This window comes from Aotus nancymaae, unplaced genomic scaffold (assembly GCF_030222135.1).
Source record: "Aotus nancymaae isolate 86718 unplaced genomic scaffold, 86718_ANA_hifiasm-v0.15.2.pri h1tg000033l, whole genome shotgun sequence".
NCBI lineage: Eukaryota > Metazoa > Chordata > Mammalia > Primates > Aotidae > Aotus > Aotus nancymaae.
In genome coordinates, this window is record NW_026988447.1 from 1,244,028 (window position 1) to 1,268,500 (window position 24,473).

The following is a 24,473-nucleotide window of genomic DNA, read 5'->3' on the forward strand; positions in this document are numbered from 1 at the left end:
GTTTCACCTTATAAAACCCTTATTTAAAAAAGGGTTTATGCATGTTCTCACTCATAAGTGGGTGTTGAACAATGAGAACACATGGACACAGGGAGGGGAACATCACACACTGGGGCCTGTCAGGGGGTGGGGGGCTAGGGGAGGGATAGCAGTGGGTGGGGGACTAGAGGATGAATAGCATTAGGAGAAATACCTAATGTAGATAACAGGGTGATGAATGCAGCAAACCACCACGGTATGTGTATACCTATGTAACAAATCTGCATGTTCTGCACATGTACCCCAAAACTTAAAGTATAATAAAAAAATTAAATTTAACTTAAAAAAGGGTTTATAAAGGGATTTTATAAGGTGAAATAAAAGATCCATTTCAAATATGTATTTCAACATACCACAAAAAGGAATGATTGGCTTCCCCTTCAACAAAATTTGAAAAATAAAATCTGCGTTTTCATAAATGTCATGAAAAACTATTCCATTTATAAAAGGTTGGCCAGGCATGGGGGCTCAGGCCTGTAATCCCAGCACTTTGGGAGGCCAAGTTGGGTGGATCACCTGAGGTCAGGAGTCTGAGACCTGGCCAACATGGCGAAACCCTGTCTCTACTAAAAATACAAAGGTATGGAGGATCCAAGATGGCCGCTTAGGAGGAAGTCGGGATTGCAGCTCCGAGAAAAGGCACAGAGGGTGAGTGGACGCCGCATTTCCAGACGGATTTTTACTGCCCACAGACCAGGAGACTCACAGGAGGACAAGCCCCACGGGTCGCCAGCACCGCTGGTTTGAGTGGCGTGGCCGCTCAGCCTACGCCCTGGGGTGAGGGGCAGTGGCTTCTTATGCAGAGCGAGAGAGACAGAGTTCCCTCTGAGCCAGCAAGGGGAGCTGAAGCAGGGAGCCAAGCCAGGAGACCCCGGGCAAGGGAGCGCCACGAATCTCAGAGCCGCTGCTTCAGCTGACGCAGTGGCACACAGGGCAGCGGATTTTAACTGCCCACAGACCAGGAGATTCACAGGCGGAGAAGCTCCACGGGTTCCCAGCGCCGCTGACTGGACCAGAGCAGCCGCTCGGCCTGCACCGGGGGCGGGGAGCAGCGGCTCCTTGAGCAAAGTGAACAAGACTGTGTCCCCTCTGGGCCAGCAAGGGGAGCTGTGGCAAGGAGGCAAGCCAAGAGATTACCGGGCAAAGAGGGCCCCTCTGGAAACACGGCTGAACCCGGGACGGTCCAGCTCTGTGGGGGAGGGGCGTCCTCCATCGGGAAACACCCTGCAGTTCCCGGGGCAATTTTCCGTAACCAAGACAACCCGCCACTACAGAGACTCCGTCACTACAGGGGCGGGCCAGCATAGCGGAAGCAGTTCTAACTACACCCACAGGACTGCAGGGAAGCTCACACGGAAGCTGGGCGGAGCCCAAAACAGCTCGGCGAAGCCTCTGCAGACTGAGTGTGACTAGACTGCCACCTTGTGGGCAGGGAAAACGGTAGCAACACAGCTGAAAAGCATAAAGCGCTAACCCCCTCGGCCAGAACACCTGGGGAGAAGAAAAGGGGGTTTATGAGTTCAGCTGCTGCAGACTTAAAATTACCAAAATCAGAAAGACAGCAACTACAAAGTCAATAGGCGGATAAATCCACAAAGATGGGAAGAAACCAGCGCAAAAAGGATGAAAACACCCAAAACCAGAACACCTCTCCCCCTACAAGGCAGCATAACTCCTCACCAGCTCGGGAACGAGATTGGACGGAGAGTGAGTTTGATGAAATGACAGAATCAGCTTTCAGAAAATGGATAATAAGAGACTTCTGTGAGCTAAAAGAACATGTTCTAACCCAATGCAAAGAAACTAAGAACCTTGAAAAAAGACTTGATGAAATGCTAACAAGAATGGACAACTTAGAGAGGAATATGAGTGAATTGATGGAGCTGAAAAACACAACACGAGAACTTCGTGAAGCATGCACAAGTTTCAACAGCCGAATTGACCAAGCAGAAGAAAGGATATCAGAAGTCAAAGATCAACTCATGAAATAAAAAGAGAAGGGAAGATTAGAGAAAACAAGGTAAAAAGGAATGAACAGAGTCAACAAGAAATATGGGACTACGTGAAAAGACCTAATCTACGTTTGATAGGTGTACCTGAATGTGACGAAGAGAATGCATCCAAGCTGGAAAATACTCTTCAGGATATTATCCAGGAAAACTTCCCCAACCTAGCAAGGCAGGCCAATATTCAAGTCCAGGAAATACAGAGAACACCACAAAGATATCCCTCTAGAAGAGCAACCCCAAGGCACATAATCATCAGATTCACCAGGGTTGAAATGAAGGAGAAAATACTAAGGGCAGCCAGAGAGAAAGGTCGGGTTACCCACAAAGGGAAACCCATCAGACTCACAGCAGATCTCTCAGCAGAAACCCTACAGGCCAGAAGAGAGTGGGGGCTGATATTCAACATCCTTAAAGAAAAGAACTTTCAACCCAGAATTTCATATCCAGCCAAACTAAGCTTCATAAGTGAAGGAAAAATAAAATCCTTTGTGAACAAGCAAGTACTCACAGATTTCATCACCACCAGACCCGCTTTACAAGAGCTCCTGAAGGAGACACTACACATAGAAAAAAACAACCAGCACCAGCCACTCCAAAAACGCACGAAATGGTAAAGAGCAGCAACACAATGAAGAATCTGCATCAACCAATGGGCAAAACAGCCACCTAGCATCAAAATGACAGGAGCAAACTCACACATAACAATATTAACCCTAAATGTAAATGGACTAAATGCCCCAATCAAAAGACACAGACTGGCAAATTGGATAAAAAGCCAAAACTCATCAGTGTGCTGTATCCAGGAAACCCACCTGACATGCAAGGATACACAAAGGCTCAAAATAAAGGGATGGAGGAAGATTTACCAAGCAAACGGAGAGCAAAAAAAAGCAGGAGTTGCAATTCTCATCTCTGATAAAATAGACTTTAAAGCAACAAAGATCAAAAGAGACAAAGAAGGACATTACATAATGGTAAAAGGATCAATGCAACAAGAAGAGCTAACGATCCTAAATATATATGCACCTAATACAGGAGCACCCAGATACATAAGGCAAGTTCTTAAAGACTTGAAAAGAGACTTAGACTCCCACACATTAATAGTGGGAGACTTCAACACACCATTGTCAATATTAGACAGATCAACGAGACAGAAAATTAATAAGGATATCCAGGACTTGAACTCAGACCTGGAACAAACAAACCTAATAGACATTTACAGAACTCTCCAGCCCAAATCCACAGAATATACATTCTTCTCAGCACCACATCACACCTACTCTAAAATTGACCACATAATTGGAAGTAAATCACTCCTCAGCAAATGCAAAAGAACGGAAACCATAACAAACAGTCTCTCAGACCACAGTGCAATCAACTTAGAACTCAGAATTCAGAAGCCAACCCAGAACCGCACAGCCTCATGGAAATTGAACAACTTTCTCCTGAATGTTGACTGGATAAACACTGAAATGAAGGCAGAAATAAAGATGTTCTTCGAAACCAACGAGAACGAAGACACCACATACCAGAATCTCTGGGACACATTTAAAGCAGTCTCTAGAGGAAAATATATAGCAATAAGTGCCCACATGAGAAGAAAGGAGAGAACTAAAATTGACACCCTATCATCAAAATTGAAAGAGCTAGAGGAGCAAGATCAAAAAAACTCAAAACATAGCAGAAGACAAGAAATAACTAAGATCAAAGCAGAATTGAAGGAGATAGAGACACGAAAAACCCTACAAAAAATCAATAAATCCAGGAGCTGGTTTTTTGAAAAGATCAACAAAATAGACAGACCACGAGCCAGACTAATAAAAAAGAAAAGAGAGAATAACCAAATAGATGCAATAAAAAATGATAAAGGGGATATCACCACAGATGCCACAGAAATTCAAACCATCATCAGAGATTATTACAAACAACTCTATGCACATAAATTAGAAAACCTGGAAGAAATGGATAAATTCCTGGACAGTTGCCTCCTCCCAAGCCTAAACCAGGAAGAAGTAGAAACCCTGAATAGACCAATAACAAGGTCTGAAGTCGAGGCAGCAATTAAGAGCCTACCACACAAAAAAAGCCCAGGCCCAGATGGGTTCACAGCCGAATTCTACCAGACATACAAAGAGGAACTGGTACCATTCCTACTGAAACTATTCCAAATAATCCAAAAAGAGGGAATCTTTCCCAAATCATTTTATGAGACCAACATCATCCTAATACCAAAACCCGGCAGAGACTCAACAAGAAAAGAAAACTACAGGCCAATATCCATGATGAACATAGATGCAAAAATCTTCAATAAAATACTGGCAAGCCAATTACAACAACACATCAAAAAGCTTATCCACCATGATCAAGTAGGATTCATCCCGGGGATGCAAGGTTGGTTCAATATACGCAAGTCCATAAATGTAATTCACCACATAAACAGAACCAAAAACAAAAACCACATAATTATCTCAATTGATGCAGAGAAGGCCTTCGACAAAATTCAACAGCCCTTTATGCTAAAAACTCTCAATAAACTAGGTATTGACGGAAAGTATCTCAAAATAATAAAAGCTATTTATGACAAACCGACAGCCAATATCATACTGAATGGGCAAAAACTGGAAGCATTCCCTTTGAAATCTGGCACTAGACAAGGATGCCCTCTCCTACCACTCCTATTCAATATAGTACTGGAAATTCTAGCCAGAGCAATCAGGCAAGAAAAAGAAATAAAGGGTATTCGATTAGGAAAGGAGGAAGTCAAATTGTCTCTATTTGCAGATGACATGATTGTATATCTAGAAGACCCTATCACCTCAGCCCAAAATCTCCTGAAACTGATAAGCAACTTCAGCAAAGTCTCAGGATACAAAATCAACGTGCAAAAATCACAAGGATTTCTATACACCAATAACAGACTTAAAGAGAGCCAAATCAAGAACAAACTGCCATTCACAATTGCTACAAAGAGAATAAAATACCTAGGAATACAACTAACAAGGAACGTAAAGGACCTCTTCAAGGAGAACTACAAATCACTGCTCAACGAAATAAGAGAGGATACAAACAGATGGAGAAACATTCCATGTTCATGGTTAGGAAGAATTAATATCGTGAAAATGGCCATACTGCCCAAAGTAATTTACAGATTCAATGCTATCCCCATCAAGCTACCAATGACCTTCCTCACAGAACTGGAAAAAACCACCTTAAACTTCATATGGAACCAAAAGAGAGCCCGCATAGCCAAGTCAATTCTAAGCGAAAAGAAAAAAGCGGGAGGCATCACACTACCGGACATCAAACTCTACTACAAGGCTACAGTAATCAAAACAGCATGGTACTGGTACCAAAACAGAGATATAGACCAATGGAACAGAACAGAGGCATCAGAGGCGACACAACATATCTACAACCACCTGATCTTTGACAAACCTGAAAAAAACAAGCAATGGGGAAAGGATTCCCTGTTCAATAAGTGGTGTTGGGAAAACTGGCTAGCCATATGCAGAAAGCAGAAACTCAACCCCTTCCTGACACCTTACACTAAAATTGACTCCAGATGGATTAAAGACTTAAACATAAGACGTAACACCATAAAAACACTAGAAGGAAACCTAGGCAAAACCATTCAGGACATAGGCGTAGGCAAGGACTTTATGACCAAAACACCAAAAGCATTGGCAACAAAAGCCAAAATAGACAAATGGGACCTTATCAAACTCCACAGCTTTTGCACGGCAAAAGAAACAGTCAATAGAGTGAATCGGCAACCAACAGAATGGGAAAAAATTTTTGCAGCCTACCCGTCTTGACAAAGGGCTGATATCCAGAATTTACAATGAACTAAAAAAGATTTACAAGAAAAAAACAAACAAGCCCATTCAAAAATGGGCGAAGGATATGAACAGATACTTTACAAAAGAAGACATACATGAGGCCAACAAACATATGAAAAAATGCTCATCATCACTGGTCATTAGAGAAATGCAAATCAAAACTACATTGAGATACCATCTCACGCCAGTTAGAATGGCGATCATTAAAAAATCTGGAGACAACAGATGCTGGAGAGGATGTGGAGAAATAGGAACACTTTTACACTGTTGGTGGGAGTGTAAATTAGTTCAACCACTGTGGAAAACAGTGTGGCGATTCCTCAAGGACCTAGAAATAGAAATTCCATTTGACCCAGCAATCCCATTACTGGGCATATATCCAAAGGATTATAAATCGTTCTACTATAAGGACACATGCACACGAATGTTCATTGCAGCACAGTTTACAATAGCAAAGACCTGGAACCAGCCCAAATGCCCATCGATGATAGACTGGACAGGAAAAATGTGGCACATATACACCATGGAATATTATGCAGCCATTAAAAACGAGGAGTTCTCATCCTTCATAGGGACATGGATGAACCTGGAAAACATCATTCTCAGCAAACTGACACAAGAACACAAAATCAAACACCACATGTTCTCACTCATAGGCGGGTGTTGAACAAGGAGAACACATGGACACAGGGAGGGGAGCACTATACACGGGGGTCTGTTGGGGGGGAGGGGGGATAGCGGGGGGATGGGGAGTTGGGGAGGGACAGCATGGGGAGAAATGCCAGATATAGGTGAAGGGGAGGGAGGCAGCAAATCATACTGCCACGTATGCACCTATGCAACAACCTTGCATGTTTTTCACATGTACCCCAAAACCTAAAATGCAATTAAAAAAAAAAAAAATACAAAGGTAGCTTGGCATGGTGGTGCACACCTGTACTCCCAGCTACTTGGGACGCTGAGGCAGGAGGACTGCTTGAACCTGGGAGGCAGACATTGCAGTGAGCTGAGATCATGCCACTGCATCCCAGTATGGGCAACAGAGTAAGATTCTGTCTCAAAAAAAAAAAAAGAAGTTCACCACAAGATAACCATAAAAATAATAAGCAGCTCTAAAATGTTTGTATTTACAAAAGTTTTTGAAACTCAAAAATTTTTGACACACAATTGTTTGAAACTCAGACTTGACCAAGCAAGGTATTTCACTGAAATAAATATGAAATTGAAGATGAAAATGACAAATACAGTTGGACCTCCATATCCACAAGTTCTACATCTGCAGGTTCAACTAATCTCAAATAAAAAAGATTCGAAAAAAAATACAGTAACGAAACAACTATTTACATAGCACATATACTATATTAGGTATTATAAATAATCTATTTAAAGTATAGGGGAAGCCGAGCATAGTGGATCACACCTGTAATCCCAGCATGTTGAGAGGCTGGGGCAGGAGAATTACTTGAAGCCAAGAGTTCAAAACTAGCCTGGGCAACAAAAAGAGACCCTGTCTCTACAAAAAATTTAAAAATTAGCCAGGCACAGTAGTGCACACCTGTAGTCCCAGCTACTTGGGAGGCTGAAGCAGGAGGATTGCCTGAGCAGAGGAGTTTGAGGCTGCAGTGAGCTAGGATCACACCGCTGCACTCCAGCCTGGGCAACTGGGCAACTGGGTAATGGCTTATCTCTTACCCAGAATTTCACATCCAGCCAAACTAAGCTTCATAAGTGATGGAGAAATAAAATCCTTTATGGACAAGCAATTGCTGAGAGATTTTGTCATTATCAGACCTGCCCTACAAGAGCTTCTGAGGAAAGCACTAAACACAGAAAGGAAAAACCAGTATCAGCCACTGCAAAAAAAGAACCAAATGGTAAAGACCAAAGACGTAATGAAGATATTACGCCAACCAAAGGGCAAAACAACCAACCAGTAATAAAATGGCAGAATCAAATTGACACATAACAATATAAATATTAAATGTAAATGGGGTAAATGCCCCAATCAAAAGACACAGATAGGTCAATTGGATAAAAAGCCAAGAACCATCAGTGTGCTGTATTCAGGAGACCCATCTCACGTGCAAAGACACATATAGACTCAAAATAAAGGGATGGAAGAAGATTTACCAAGTAAATGAAGAGCAGAAAAAAGCAGGGGTGGCAATCCTAGTTTCTGATAAAATGGACTTTAAGCCAACAAAGATCAAAAGAGATAAAGAAGGGTATTACATAATCATAAAAGGATCAATGCAACAAGAACTAACTATCCTAAATATATATGCACCCAATGCAGGAGCACCCAGATACATAAAGCAAGTCCTTAATGACCTACACCAAGAGACTTAGATTCCCACACAATAACAATGGGAGACTTTAACACTCCTCTGTCAATATTGGACAGATCAATGAGACAGAAAGTCAACAAGGAAATCCACGACTTGAATGCAGAGCTGGACCAAGCGAACTTAATAGACATTTACAGAACTCTTAACCCCAAATCCATAGAATATACATTCTTCTCAGTACCACATCACACTTACTCTAAAATCGACCACATAATTGGAAGTAAATCATTCCTCAGCAAATGCAAAAGAACGGAAATCATAACAGTCTCTCAGACCACAGTGCAATCAAATTAGAACTCAGGATTAAGAAACAAACTCAAAACCATACAACCTCATGGAAAATGAACAACTGGCTCCTGAATCTCAACTGAATAAACAATGAAATGAAGGCAAAAATAAAGATGTTCTTCGAAACCAATGAGAACAAAGACACAACATACCAGAACCTCTGGGACACATTTAAAGCAGTGTCTAGAGGGAAATTCATAGCAATAAATGCCCACATGAGGAGCAAGGAAAGGTCTAAAATCAACACCCTATCATCAAAATTGAAGGAGCTAGAGGAGCAAGATCAAAAAAATTCAAAAGCTAGCAGAATACAGGAAATAACTAAGATCAGAGCAGAACTGAAGGAGATAGAGACACAAAAAAAACCTTCAAAAAAAAATCAACAAATCCAGGAGCTGGTTTTTTGAAAAGATCAACAATATAGATAGACTGCTAGCCAGACTAATAAAAAAGAAAAGAGAACAGAATCAAATAGATGCAATACAAAACGATAAAGGGGACATCACCACCAATTCCACAGAAATATAAACTACCATCAGAGATTACTACAAACAACTGTATGCACACAAACCAGTAAATCTGGAAGAAATGGATAAATTCCTGGACACTTGCACTCTCCCAAGACTAAACCAGGAAGAAGGTGAAACCCAGAATAGACCAATAACAAGGGCTGAAGTGGAGGCAGCAATTAATAGCCTACCAACTAAAAAAAGCCCAGGTCCAGACGCGTTTACAGCCGAATTCTACCAGATGTACAAAGAGGAGCTGGTACCATTCCTTCTGAAACTATTCCAAACAATACAAAAAGAGGGAATCCTTCCCATATCATTTTATGAGACCAACATCATCCTAATACCAAAACCGGGGAGAGAGACAACTGAAAAAGAAAACTTTAGGCCAATATCCGTGATGAACATCGACACAAAAATCTTCAATAAAATACTGGCAAACAGAATGCAACAGCAAATCAAAAAGCTTATTCATCATGACCAAGTAGGCTTCATCCTGGAGATGCAAGGCTGGTTCAACATATGCAGGTGTATACACATAATCCATCACATAAACAGAACCAAAAACAAAAACCATATGATTATCTCAATAGATACAGAGAAGGTCTTTGACAAAATTCAACAGCCCTTTATGCTAAAAACCCTTAATAAACTAGGTATCGATGGAACATAACACAAAATAATAAAAGCTATTTATGACAAACCCACAGCCAATATCATACTGAATGGGCAAAAACTGGAAGCATTCCCTTTGAAACCTGGCACAAGACAAGGATGTCCTCTCTCACCACTCCTATTCAATATAGTATTGGAAGTTCTGGTCACAGCAATCAGGCAAGAAAAAGAAATAAAGGATATTCAATTAGGAAAAGAGGAAGCCAAATTGTCTCTATTTGCAGATGACATGATTGTCTATTTAGAAGACCCCATCGTCTCAGCCCAAAATCTCCTGAAACTGATAAGCAAATTCAGCAAAGTCTCAGGATACAAAATTAATGTGCAGAAATCAAAGCATTTCTATACACCAGTAACAGACAGAGAGCCAAATCAAAAGTGAACTCCCATTCATAATTGCTACAAAGAGAATACAATACCTAGGAATACAACTAACAAAGCACGTAAAGGACCTCTTCAAGGAGAACTACAAACCACTGCTCAGTGAAATAAGAGAGGATACAGATGGAAAAACATTCCACGCTCACGGTTGAGAAGACTCGACATCGTGAAAATGGCCATATTGCCCAAAGTAATTTATAGATTCAACACTATCTCCATCAAGCTACCAATGACTTCTTCACAGAACTGGAATAAACCACTTCAAACTTCATATAGAACTAAAAGAGAGCCCGCATAGCCAAAACAATCCTAAGCAAAAAGCTGGAGGCATCACACTGCCTGACTTCAAACTATACTATAAGGCCACAGTAATCAAAACAGCATGGTACTGGTACCAAAACAGAGACATAGACCAATGGAACAGAACAGAGGTCTCAGAAGCAACAGCACACATCTACAATCATCTGATCTTTGACAAACCTGACAAAAACAAGCAATGGGGAAAGGATTCCCTGTTTAATAAACGGTATTGGAAAACTGGCTAGCCATGTGCAGAAAGCAGAAACTGGACCCCTTCCTGACACCTTACACTAAAATTAACTCCAGATGGATTAAAGATCTAAATAAGACCTAACACCATAAAAACCCTATAAGAAAACCTAGGCAAAACCATTCAGGATATAGGCATAGGCAAGGACTTTGTGGCTAAAACACCAAAACCAATGGCAACAAAAGCCAAAACAGACAAATGGGATCTAATTAAACTCCAGAGCTTCTGTACAGCAAAGGAAACAATCATTAAAGTGAACCAGCAACCAACAGAATGGGAAAAAATTTTTGCAGTCTACCCATCTGACAAAGGGCTAATATCCAGAATCTAAAAAGAACTAAAACAGATTTACATGAAAAAACCAAACAAGTCTATTCAAAAGTGGGCGAAGGATATGAACAGACACTTTACAAAAGAAGACATCTATGAGGCCAACAAACATATGAAAAAATGCTCATCATCACTGGTCATTAGAGAAATGCAAATCAAAACCACATTGAGATACCATCTCACACCAGTAAGAATGGCAATCATTAAAAAATCTAGAGACAACAGATGCTGGAGAGGATGTGGAGAAACAGGAACACTTTTACACTGTTGGAAGGAATGCAAATTAGTGCAACCATTGTGGAAGACAGTGTGGCGATTCCTCAAGGACCTAGAAATAGAAATACCATTTGACCCAGCAATCCCATTACTGGGTATATATCCAATGAATCATAAATTGTTCTATTATAAAGACACATGCACACGTTATATTCACTGCAGCACTGTTTACAATAGCAAAGACCTGGAACCAACCCAAATGTCCATCGACAATAGACTGGATAAAGAAAATGTGGCACATACACACCATGGAATACTATGTAGCCATAAAAAACAATGAGTTCATGTCCTTCATAAGGACATGGATGAATCTGGAAACCATCATTCTCAGCAAACTGACAGGAATAGAAAATCAAACACCACATCACTCACAGGCGGGTGTTGAACAATTACAACATGTGGACACAGGGAAGGGAGCATCACACACTGCGGTCAGTTGTGGGGGGACTAGGGGAGGGATAGCGGGGGATAGGGAGGGTGGGGAGGGACAACATGGGGAGAAATACCAGATATAGGTGATGGGGGAGGAAGGCAGCAAACCATCTTGCCATGTAGGTACCTATGCAACAATCCTGTATGCTCTGCACATGTATCCCAGAACTTAAAGTACAATAAAAATAAAATATAATAAAGTATATGGGAGGATATGTGTAGGTTGTATGCAAATTCTATATCATTTTATATAAGGGACTGGAGAACCTGTGGATTTTGGTACCTGTTGGAGGTCCTAGAACCAATACCCCACAGATGTACATACCAAGGGATGACTGTAGATCAATGCAACAGAATAGACAGCCCAGCAATAGACCCCAAAAAAACACACTCAACTGATCTCTGACAAAGAAGCCAAGGCAATTCAATAGAGAAAGAACAGTCTTTTCAACAAATGATGTTGTAACAACTGAACATCCATATGCAAAAAAATCTACATAGACCACACCACTCACAAAAATTAACTCAAAGTGGATCAGAGACTTAAATGTAAAACACAAAACTTAGCGTCTAGAAGATAACACAGAAGAAAATTTAACTAACCTTGGGTATGGTGATAACTTTTTAGATACAACATCAAAAGTATTATCCATGAAAAATAAAATGGATAAGTTGGATTTCATTAGAATTAATAATTTCTGCTCTGCAAAGGACACTCTTAAAAAATTAAAAGAAAAGCCACAGACTGGGGGAATATCTTTGCAAAACACATATCTGATAAAGGACTGTTATGTAAAATATAAAAAGAACACTTAAAGTTCAACAAGAAGAAAATAAACAACTCAACTAAACAATGAGCAAAAAGATCTCAATGGACACTTCACCAAAGAAGACATATATAGATGGCAAATAAATACACGGAAAGATGCTCAATATAATATGTCATTAGAGAACTGCATACTAAAACATCAATGAGACACCATTTACATACCTATTGGAAAAGTTAAATTCCAAAACACTGACAACACCAATGCTGACAAGAATGTGGAATGGCAGGAACTCTCATTCACTGTTGGTGGGAAATCAGTTTGGCAGTTCCTTCCAAAATCAAATATAGTCTTACTATAAAATTCAGCATCCTTGGTATTTACTCAAATAAACTGAAAACCTATGGCCACACAAAAACCTGCACACAAATATTTATAGCAGCTTTATTTTTTATTTCCATTTTTGTATTTTTCCAACTTTTTAAGTTCCAGGATACATGTGCAGGTTTGTTGGACAGGTAAACGTGTGCCAAGGTGGTTTGCTGCACCTATCAACCTGTCACCTAGGTTTTAAGCTCAAGCAGCTTTATTTATAATTGCTAAAACCTTGAGGCAACCAAGATGTCCTTCAATTGGTGAACTGATAAACTGTGGTACAATCATACAATCAAATAGTATTCTGTGATTAAAAGAAATGAATTGTTAAATCGTGAAAATATGTGGAAAAACCTTAAATGCACATTGCTAAGTGAAGGAAGTCAATCTGAAAAGACCACATCTATACGATTCCAACTACATGACATCTGGAAAAGGCAAAATTATGTAAACAGTAAAAAGACCAGTGTTATCAGCGGTCTGCTGCAGAAAGAAAGGGAGAGATGAACAGGCGTGTTTTGGGGCAATGAAACTATTCTATAATGGTGGATAAATATCATCATATATTTGTCAAAACCTATAGTATATACAACACAAAGAGTGAACCTTACTATAAAGGACAGATTCTAGTTAATAGTAATGTATCAATATTAGCTCATTAATTGTAACAAACATGCCATACTAAGGTAAGATGCCAACAAGGGAAACTGTGGGTGAGGCAGATGGGAGTAAGGGGGTACACAGAACTATACTTCTGTAATCTAAAACTCCTTTAAAAATAAAGTCTAGTAGTTAAAAAAGAATGCACTAACAAAGAGTAATATGAATGACAAACTTGTGATTGAATTTGTAATTGATCAAAAGTCAAACTAGAAAAAATAGCCATGTTGATATTTTTTAAAAATGCAAACTAAACATTAAACTTAAATATCCACTTTGAAGAGATACCCTTATAGCACAATGGTACTTCAAAACCTAGTATGAAAGAATGATTTATAGAATTTAGGATTACAGATTTTTTTTTTTTTTTGAGACATGGTCTCACTCCATCACCCAAGTTGGAGTGAGTGGTGCAATCTAGGCTCACAACAAACTCCACCCTCTGGGTTCAAGCAATTCTCCTGACTCATCCTTCCAAGTAGCTGGCATTACAGGTGCCTGCCACCTCACCTGGCTAATTTTTGTATTTTTAATAGAGAGGAGGTTTCACTATATTGGCCAGGCTGGTCTTGAACTCTTGACCTCAGGTTAACTGCCAGGCTCAGCCTCCCAAAGTGCTGGGATTACAGGCATGAGCCACTGCTCCCAGTCGGATTATAGATATTAAAAAGCCATCATGATTAATTGCAAAAGTACTTTCTATATCTAAAATATAATCCTGCTAAATCCTGACTTTACCGGAAGTTTATATATAAAAAAATATATACGCTAAGAAAGTTTTCTTTATACACTAGGAAAAAAGGAAAAACTTTTTCAATAATTGAATTTGCTTTGTAAAGACTGAACATATTTAAAAAAAAAAAAAAAAGATTCTTTATATTAAGAGTTCCAAAGTAGGCTGGGTGCAATGGCTCACATCTATAAACCCAGCAGCTTGGGAGGCTGAGGGGTGTGGATCACTTGAGTCCAAGAGTTCAAGACCAGCCTGGGCAACATAGCAAAACACCGTCTCTACAAAAAATTAGCTGAGCATGGTGGTGCGTGTCTGTAGTCCCAGCTACTTGGGTGACTGAGGTAGGAGGATCACCTGTGCCCAGGAGGTTAAGTCTGCAGTGAACCACGGCTGTGTCACTACACTCCTGCCTCAGCAACAGAGTGAGACCCTGTCTCAAAAAAAACAAAATACAAAAGAGTTCAAAAATATTGAGAAATAAATTCATTTTAATGACAATCTGGCAAACAGCATATAAATTTAAAAACATTTATGTATACCAACTTGGAAATTCAAACAGAAAACACAGTAGCCACTGAACAAAAAAGAAGCTAACATAAACCTCTTTCCACCCATTATAAAAATATTTTCACCTCCAAATTTATGTCTACAGTGATTTTGAGTGAAGCTTCTTCTGTACATTTTAAATCTGAATCAAAGCAAGAGATTGCTGGCTTCCTTATTCTTTTCATGAGGGGAAAGAACTCTCCAGTGGTAACAAACATAACTGAGAGAATGTAACTTTTCCCATACTGTGACTACATATTCTCATAGTCTCTGCTTCACTGATCAGAAAAAATGAACTTGCTAAACAACCAACTTGGTGATTTTTTAAAAGTCAGCAATTACATAAATGTAGAAGAGCATTAGTAAGCTCTATCCAAAACCAAGTCTGGGATCTAAATTCATTGTGTAATCATTCCAAGTGTATCAAAGAAGGTTAAGAGGGCAAGGAAAATAGTCAACTATTACAACGGTATTGGCAAAACCATAACACAGCTGTCACTCAAACCAACACCACCCCCTCACCAATTACCAAAAAAAAAAAGAAAAAAGAAAAAGAAAAAAGGAAGAAAGAAAGAAAAAAAATAGTCTTAAGGAAAAGTAAAGAGGAAATGTTCAAATTAAAACTAACTTTCATTGTGAACATATACATGTTTTTAAATATTTCCAATTCTCAAATACTTTCTATTTTCTATTGGAACAATCCCTCTTCCTTAAAAAAATCTTTCAGTATTGTTATCTAATGTTTACACTCTTATGAGCTTTCTTTGGAAAGGATGTGGTTAATAGATACGGAGCATTACTAAATATGAAGGGCACTATTTGGCAACATGTGGAGTAAATTAGTTTACTTTAAGGCCTGCCTTTCTTCTATTTATATTAACTGTATATTTCTTCAAGTGTTCTACAGCATTAACGGATAGGCAATCTATAACACACTTCCTAAGGACCCAATACTTCACGCAGTCAGGAAGGACTAGGTGACTGACAAAGTCACTCTAAGGCATGCATGAAAAAATTCTATAGGAAGAAAGGCAAAAAGGCTAGCGCAGCTCACCTGTTATTTTACATCTTCTTGATGCAAATCACTATTAGTCTCTCTGGTGCTTAGTTCATGACATTAAATGCTCTTGTATTACCACTAGTACTAAGAAAAATAATATAATATGAACATTTCTTCCCTGGCCTCAAACCACAAAACCACTAAGATCAAAGTTAAAAAAAAAAAAAGCAACAACTCTATTATGAAACAGTATGCTATTTCATACTGTTGGTGGGAGTATAAATTAGCACATGCTCTACAGAGAGCAATTTTGAAATCTCATCCTACAAATATACTTGACCACTCATGAAATGACACACTCTGAGTTATTCACTGTAGCACTGCTTTTAATAATTACAGAAAAGAGTTAATCAGTAGACATACAAAAATTATTCCACACAATGGAATATTCTGCATTTGTAAAAATGAACAAGGAAGCTCATAATATGAAAAAAGCTTTAGGAAATAGTCTCAGCTTAAAAAGGAAGTAGGACAGATGTGGGAACACATTTTTTCAGTGGATAGTCTGTTATATGAACCATGTGAATGGATTACTTAACCTCTCCATGCAAGAAAACAAAACAAAACTGCGACACTAATAACAGTGATTATCTTTATGGAGGAGACAAATGAGGAACAACGGTGAAAGATTCTTTCAATGTATTCCTTTCAAATACTTTTAAGTCCTCATGTATATGGAAAAATGATCTTCGACAAGAGTGCCAAGACCACTCAATGGGAAAAGAACAGTCTCTTCAACAAATGGTGCTGGGAAAACTAGATATCCACATGGAAAAGAATGAAGGTGGATCATATACACCATTCACAAAAATTAATTCAAAATGAACTAAGGATCTAAATATAAGACTCAAAACTATAAAATTCCTAGAAGTAAACACAGAGGAAAACTTCATGACACTGGATTTGTCAATGACTTCTTGGAAATGACACCAAAAGCTCATGCAACAAAAGTAAAAACAGACAAATGCAACTACATCAAAGTTAAAAGTTTAGTGCATCAAAGGACACAGTAAACAAAATGAAAAGGCAGCCTATGGAAGAAAAGAAAATACTTGCAAGTTGGGTATCTGACAAAGAGTGAATATCCAGAATATAAAAATATCTTCAACTCAACAACAAAAATCAAATAACCCAATTTAAAATGAGCAAAGGACTGGAATAGACATTTCTCCAAAGATGATATACAAATTGCCAATAAGCATATGAATAAATGTTCAACATTAATCATCAGAGAAAATACAAAACCACAATGAGATATTACCTCACACCCATTAGGGTGGCTACTACAAAACAAACAAATAAACCAGAAAACAACAATTGCTGGCAAAGATGTGAAGAAACTAGAAATCTCAGGCACTGTTGGTATGATTATAAAATAATGCAACTATTATGAAAAACAGCATGGAGGTTACTCAAAAAATTAAAAGTAGAACTACCGCATGATTCAGCAATCCCACTTCTGGGTATACATCCAAAAGAATGAAAAGCAGGGTCTTGAAGACATATTTGCACACCCATGTTCACAGAAGCATGACTCACAATAGCCAAAAGGCAGAAGCAGGTATCCACTGACGAATGAATGGATAAATGCAATTGGTATATACATACAATATACATACATATATACATACCATTCCTTAAAAAGGAAGGAAATCCTGTCACATGATACAACATGGATGAAGCTTGACAGCATTATGCCAAGTGTAGCGAGTCAGTCACAAAACTAAAAAACACTGTATGATTCTACTAATATGAGGTATCTAGAGGAGCCAAATTTATAGAAACAGGAAGCATAATAACTTGCCAGGGACTAGTAGAAAATGGAAAAGAGTTGCTTAAAAGGTACAGGGTTTCAGTTTTGCAAAATGAAGATGTTCTGGAGATCTGTTTCACAACAAAACAAATACTTACACATTACATTACTGAATGGAACACTTAAAATGGTTAAGTTGATAAATTTCATGTTATATGTTTTTTTAATCACAAATTTTATTAAAAGTTTATAATCATGTGAAAACACTGGTGATGTAAATTAAAAAACAAAAACAAAACAAGCAACTAGACCCAACTATTTTCCTTCCCTATTGAGAAAGAAAGTGTTGCTATAGACAGTCAATGCATGTCATTGTCTTGACTTCAGTGGACAAATAACTGCTATCCTAAAAAAGAAAGATCACTGGTTTACCATCGCTACCTCTGCCACTGCCCTACCTTGTCAGCCTCACACCAGACTTCTCAAGAACAGATCTTAATACTGAAGCCTCTGCATGCTGATGCATGCTCACATCTTTATATTATGACATAGCCTCTGGCTCAATTTCACCTTGAAGTAGTTCTTTGGAAGTCTTTTTCTTGGTATCAGTCCTTCTCAATCTCTCTGCTGATTTTAACCTTAATGACCCTCTCTACTGGTTAGGATTCTACATATTTTTCTACCTTTCTGATCATTCAATCTGCCTGCTTCATCTCCCTAAAACTAGGTATTACCTACAGTCCTGCCTGCCTTAAGCCCCTTTTGATTCTCCACTAGTTCTGTTTTAACTATCTCATCTACATTACAATCCCCAGTTATCTTTATTACCCTAATATTGTTGCTCCCAGATCCAATCTCTCCCTGAAACCCCAATGTTTGAATCTCTGTTAGTCTCTACACGAATATGATCTAATCGTCATGGCTCTTTTAAACAAGTCAGAGTCACCCACACACCATGAAACCAGTATCACACACTAGCAGTCCTCTAAAAACCCTCACATTAATTACTACCTTGGGCCACTTACCTTGGCCTGTTTTGAGCTCTATGGTCTGACTTTTCATCATTGTGCATTTTTCCACTGATGGTTTGCTTCACTCTTTGGCCTGATACTTGATAAGGATTCTCTGACTATGTCTGTTGATATTCCTCTCAAAATAAATCAAGTTCTTCCTCTGGCCTAGTTGACTGTGGCTACTGTTAAATATCTTGCCCAATCTGAGAACATTTAAACTGATACTGCATGTCACTTCTGGCTCTTCCTCAAGCAAACAAGATGAAGCTATACCTACATTTCAAACAGTTTCAGTGCCTTCCTCCAGACACCTGCTGAACCTCCCATGTTCCCTTTGTGTCTTAACGGCTCTACTCTGATCCCAAAGCTGACTGAAGTCTTAGCCACAGTCATTTTTGCCTCCCTCCCTCTCTTTTATTTCGTGGTAAAACTAATAAAATTTACCACCTTAACCATTTTTAAGCATACAGTTTAATAGTGTTAAGTATATTTACACTGGGGGGTGGGTGGCTCACACCTGTAATCCCAGCACTTTGGGAGGCTGAGGTGGGTGGATCACCTGAGTTTGGGAGTTTGAGATCAGCCTGGCCAACATGATGAAACCCCATCTCTATTAAAAATACAACAAATTAGCCAGGCGTGGTGGTGCATGCCTGTAATTCCAGCTACTCGGGAGGCTGAGGCAGGAGGATCACTTGAACCTGAGAGGCGGAGGGTGCAGTGAGCCAAGATTGCACCACTGCACTCCAGCCTGGGCAACAAGAGTGAAACTCTGTCTCAAAAAAAAAAAAAGGTATATTCACACTTATGAAAAAGATCTAACATTTTCATCTTGCAAATATGAAATTCTATATCCATTAAATAACTACCCCATTCCCTTGTCATCCCACTCTTTTTTAATCCCTAATGTGAATTGTTTCATAAACCCTGTTAGTTCTTTTTCTGTAATGCCATAAAAATCATAAGATTTAATGGTATAAAGGATCTGAAAGGTCACCTGACACAGCTTTTATAATATGTATGCGTAACCTCAAAAATTTTCACAATAAGGCCGGGCGTGGTGGCTCACGCCTGTAATCCCAGCACTTTGGGAGGCCAAGGCGGGTGGATCACGAGGTCAAGAGATCGAGACCATCCTGGTTAACATGGTGAAACCCCGTCTCTACTAAAAATACAAAAAATTAGCTGGGCATGGTGGTGCGTGCCTGTAATCCCAGCTACTCAGGAGGCTGAGGCAGGAGAATTGCCTGAACCCAGGAGGCAGAGGTTGTGGTGAGCCGAGATCGCACCATTGCACTCCAGCCTGGGTAACAAGAGCGAAACTCCATCTCAAAAAAAAAAAAAAATTTTTTTTCACAATAAATGGTTATCTGGCTACATTTTGCACACATCCAGAAATAGCAAGACAGCATATCATCTTTGAACACTGATAAGGTTTGGCTCTGTGTCCCCAGCCTACTCTCATCTTGTAGCTCCCATAATTCCCATGTGTTGTGGGAGGGGTCCAGTGGAAGATGACTGAATTATGGGGCGGGTCTTTCCCATGCTGTTCTCATGATAGTGAATGAATCTCACAAGATCTGATGGTTCTAAAAATGGGAGTTTCCTTGCACAAGCTCTCTTTGCCTGCTGCCATCCATGTAAGATGTGACTTCCTTTTCCTTGTCTTCCACCATGATTGTGAGGCCTCCCCAGCCATGTGGAACTGTAAGTCCAATAAACCTCTTTCTTTTGTAAATTACCCAGTCTTGGGTATGTCTTTATCAGCAGCATGAAAATGAACTAATAAATTCATTGGTAGCAGCAGAGTGGGGTGCTTCTGAAAAAATACCCAGAAACATGCAAGCCACTTTGGAACTGGGTAACAGGCAGAGGTTGGACCAGTTTAGAAGACTCAGAAGAAGACAGAAAAATGTGGGAAAGTTTGGAACTCCCTAGAGACTTGTTAAATGGCTTTGACAAAAATGCTGATAATGATATGGACAATGAAATCCAGGCTGAAGTGGTGTCATATGGAGATGAAGAACTTGTTGGGAACTGGAGCAAAGGTGACTCTTGTTATGTAGTAGCAAAGAGCCTCGCAGCATTTTGCCCCTGCCCTAGAGATTTGTGGAACTTTGAACTTGAGAAAGATGATTTAGGGAATCTGGTGAAAGAAATTTCTAAGCAGCAAAGCATTCAAGAAGTGACTTGGGTGCTGTTAAAGGCATTCAGTTTCAAAAGGGAAACAGAGCATTAAAGTTTGAAAAATTTGCAGCCTGACAATGCCATAGAAAAGGAAATCCCATTTTCTGAGGAGAAATTTAAGCTGGCTGCAGAAATTTGCATAATTAACAAGGAGCAGAATGTTAATCACCAAGACAATGGGGAAAATGTCTCCAGGGCATGTCAGAGATCTTTGCAGCAGCCCCTTCCATCACAGGCCCAGAGGCCTACTAAGAAAAAGTGGTTTTGTGGGCTAGGCCCAGGATCCCCATGCTGTGTGCAGCCTAGGGACTTAGGGCCTGCATCCCAGCCACTCCAGCTGTGGCTGAAAGAGGCCAACACAGAGCTCAGGCCGTGGCTTCTCAGGGTGCAAGTCTCAAGCCTTGGCAGTTTCCACATGGTGTTGAGCCTGCCAGTACACAGAAGTCAAGAATTGAGGTTTGGGAACCTCCATCTGGATTTCAGAAGATGTATGAAAATGCCTGGGTGACCAGGCAGAAGTTTGCTGCAGGGGCAGGGTCCTCATGGAGAACCTCTGCTATGGCAGTGTAGAAGGGAAATGTGGGGTCAGAGCTCCTACACAAATTCCCTACTGGGGTACTGCCTAGGAGAGCTGTGAGAAAACAGCCACCATCCTCCAGATCTCAGCACGGTAGATCCACTGACAGCTTGCACTGTGTACCTGGAAGAGCCACAGACACTCAATGCCAGCCCATGAAGGCAGCCAAGAGGGAGGTTGTACCCTGTAAAGCCACAGGGGCGGAGCTTCCCAAGACTATGGGAACCTAGCTCTTGCATCAGTGTGACCTGGATGTGAGACATGGAGTCAAAGGAGATCACTGTGGAGCTTTAAGGTTTGACTGCCCCACTGGATTTCAGACTTGCATGGCACCTGTAGCCCCTTTGTTTTGGCCAATTTCTCCCATTTGGAATGATTATATTTACCCAAGCTTGTATCCCCATTGTACCTAGGAAGTAACTAACTTGCTTTTGATTTTACAGACTCATAGGCGAAAGGGACTTGACTTGTCTCGGATGAGACTTTGGAATGTAGACTTTTGAGTTAATGCTGAAATGAGTTAAGACGTTGGGGGACTGTTGGGAAGGCATAACTGGTTTTGAAATGTGAACATATGAGATTTGGGAGGCGCCAGAGGTGGAATGACATGGTTTGGTTCTGTGTCTCCACCCAAATCTCATCTTGTAGCTCCCATAACTCCCATGTGTTGTGAGAGCGACCCAGTGGAAGATGAATGAATTATGGGGATGGGTCTTTCCCATGCTGTTCTCATGACAGTGAACGGCTCTCACGAGACCTGATGGTTTTAAAAACAAGAGCTTCCATGCACAAGCTCTCTTTGCCTGTTGCCATCCACATAAGATGTGACTTTTCTCTTCCTTGCCTTCCACCATGATTATGAGGCCTCCCCAGCCATGTGGAACTGTAAATTCAATAAAGTTCTTTCTTTTGTAAATTGCCCAGTCTCGGGTATGTCTTTATTGGCAGCATGGAAACGGACTAACACAAACACTATTAGAAGTTCTTCTGTGAGTTACTCTAAAATCTTTTTCACTCTTATTTTGTAACACTGATAATTCTGCCTACCACAATAAACAGAACAAGATTAATCTGTCTCTTATGAAATTCCTCAAAATCTTACAAAGAGCATTATATTTTCCCAAATTATCCTTCTATGGTCTGTATAGTCCTAAGTCCTTCAACCACTCCTTGCACAACATGATTTGGAGTCTTCAGCATCACCCTGGCTATAAATTCAGGGCTCTACTGCATCAATCTCTCTAAAAACACTCAACCTAAAAATAAACTAAATTTCATAGCTATGGTTGGATCTGGACAGAATAGAATGGGTTAATCACCTTACACCTTTCTGGACACGATTACATAATTGATTTCCATTGAATATACCATCAACTAAAACCCTAATATCTTTGCATTACTTTGGTTAATATAAGCCTAACACAACACAGCCAAAGTGAAAAATTCTTCCTTTTCAGTGAACAAATTCTTTTTCAGCCTACCGTATCTCAGTAAGGTATAGTAAAAATCAGCAGCTACTGCACACTGGCAATAAATATGCACACACTAAAATGTACCCACAAAGAATTTACCTAAAATGTAATGCTAAAAGACCAACTCATATCAGAGTTTAATCTGTTTCCTCTACTTATACTCAGAGTTAGTTCCCGTATCTATGATCTTGCTTCATTCACCTATCTTAATTACCCTAGTTCTAACCCTATTACCAACCTCAATTACTGCCTCCAAACCTTTCACCCATATATTGACAGGTCATTCTGTTTATGGATCATAGTTCGTGACAGTGATTTGCCTTCAGTAGGTCACCACTGGCCACTGAATAAAGCCCAACATAGTTATATTAACATTTAATTATCAGTTTCTTCTCTCTGAACAAATACCATAACTGCAATAGGGCACAATTTCGAGTAGTAAAGAATCAGTATGCTATATACATTAAACACATAAACTATACACATATAATGTACAATATACATATTCATCCTTCCATATATATGTAATGATTCTCCCTCACTCTCTAGAGTAACTAAACTTTTCTGTTTGTTTCCCTCCAGCAAATAAAATAAGCTAATCATGAAATGAAAGACAGTCCATAGAATTTGCCATACCAGGTCAAGAGAGATCATCAGGCTAGGATTCTCATCCCAAATAAGTGTAATAAAATCAACAATATAAGTCCCAAGTGTTACTTTTTCTCTTTTGTAACCTGTAATAAGACACAAAGTTCCCTTTGTATTTGCTTTCGAAACACTAAGCACCTTTTTGAACAAAATTAAATGCTGTGACGGGTCTCCATAATTCCTCTATACTCAATGCAGAATCTCATTTGAGAAATGAGGGTAAGAGTAGGAATAACAATAGTATCCTAGATCCACAAGCAGCTCATCCCTAATAGATAAAAGTGTTTTGGGAAAATAGAAATATCTCTGGTCTTCATTTTCTTAATTAATAAAATTGAAGTGTTAGACTAGATAGCTAAGATTTGCTACAACATTAATACTCCATGATTCTTTGACTTTCAACACTATTAATCTTTAGGAGATAAAAATCATATACATCTCCATCTGTTCTATTAACATAAGGCAGTTTTCATGAACCTGAATACAGTTAACTCGTGTGAGCTAAAAAAAAAAAAAAAAAAACTGTCAGCAAAGCACAGCAGAGACTGCATATAATTTACTAAGGAATAAAGAGGATCATAATGAATGCATGAATATACAAATGATTAACTCTTTTAAGAAGTGTCATTTGAGTTGGCATGACTTTAGCTAAAAAGTGCTGCATATCAAGTGCTTTCACAGTTCTCCAAAGGAAGAATCTTCTGTATCAGTAAATTAGCATTGGAGTAGAGCCTTGAATAATCAGAATCTATTCTTTGGTATGCATATCCCATTGCTAAGGCTAGTAATACCATTATTAAAATCACTCACTCAACACAAATTTCTTTCAAGAGGGCAGCATTCAAATCATGAGCTTATTCTGATGTTTATTCCAAGCAGTGATTCCTAGCCTAAATTGTAGAAAGGTGGGCAAATGACTGAAGTAAATTTTCTGTAGAAGAAAATGTTACAAACACTGGTTTTACAGAGAATAAGGCATATTCCGAATACAGTCGGGGTGTAAGTT

The 24,473-nt window shown here is 39.4% G+C and overlaps 1 protein-coding gene across 6 annotated transcripts in view; it reads right to left on the reverse strand.

Moving 5' to 3' along the window:
• Nucleotides 1-24,473, reverse strand: part of LOC105732478 (kelch-like protein 2) — a 118,699-nt gene that overhangs the window by 29,714 nt on the left and 64,512 nt on the right. The gene's annotated exons all lie outside the window — the stretch shown is intronic.